Genomic DNA, 1,023 nt, shown 5'->3' on the forward strand with positions numbered 1-1,023 from the left:
GTAGCGGAGATCCTTGTAACATGCCCCCTCCCACCAGGCTGCCCTAGTCACTGCTGCGTGTGTGCTCAGGCAGAGGTAGGGGTCTAGGAAGCAGCTGTGATGCCCTCCACTCCCCTCCAGCCCTTGTCCGCCCCAGGAGGGACTCAGCACCCAGTCTGCCTCTGAGGGCACAGCTCAGGGCCCAGGATGTGAGAGCCCCCTTCTCCACCACCTCTAGGTCTTCATTGGCCCTGTAGGAGTAGGAGGGTGCTGGCCCCCAAAGGGTTTGAGAAGGAAGAAGGGAGGGAGCTGGGGTGGGAAGTGGGGGTGAGGGGGGGAAGGGATGCGGGGGAGGGGTGCGCTCCTGCCATTAGTGCTTTTTTAGGTTTCCATAAAAAGATGATTCTGTAAAATCCACGAGGGGGAGCAAGCTGGGGGCTGGGGAGGGGGGCAGGTCCCTGGCACCGAGCTGGATGGGGCGATGGGAGGAGAGCTGGGGCCCGACCGGGACCGAGCTTGGACGGAAATTTGGATGGGCTTCAGGAGCCAGCGAGGGGGAGAGGCCGAGCCAAGAACACAGACTGGGGGGAGGTTGGCCGGGGTGGGGTGGGGGCAGGGCCCTCATCTCCCTCCCGTCCCTTTGGCGGGGCTGACCAGGGCCCCAGTCCCACCCCCATCTCCATCCCCTCCCCCTGGCGCTGAGCAGCCATTATCGGGGGAGCAGATTGCAGCCCCCTCCCCCTCTCCGGGAAGCAGCAGGCACAGCTGGGGCCCCGCCACATCTGCCGCATCAGCACGGAGCACAGCTGGGTGTGCCCAGAGCTGCGCTCCCCAAAACACAAAGGGGAGGGCGGGGGCCAAGGAGAGCCCAGACCCCTGAGACAGACACACTGACACTTCTGCCAACAGACACACACTCCTCGAGGCGAAGCTACACCCACCACCACACACGCTCCCTCCTGTGCAGACAGGAGAACTGACAAACACGCAATTACTCTGCCCCGCCTGCCACCCCCGCTCCCCTCCCCCCGCCCCTTCTTCCTC

Source organism: Felis catus, chromosome C1 (assembly GCF_018350175.1).
Source record: "Felis catus isolate Fca126 chromosome C1, F.catus_Fca126_mat1.0, whole genome shotgun sequence".
NCBI lineage: Eukaryota > Metazoa > Chordata > Mammalia > Carnivora > Felidae > Felis > Felis catus.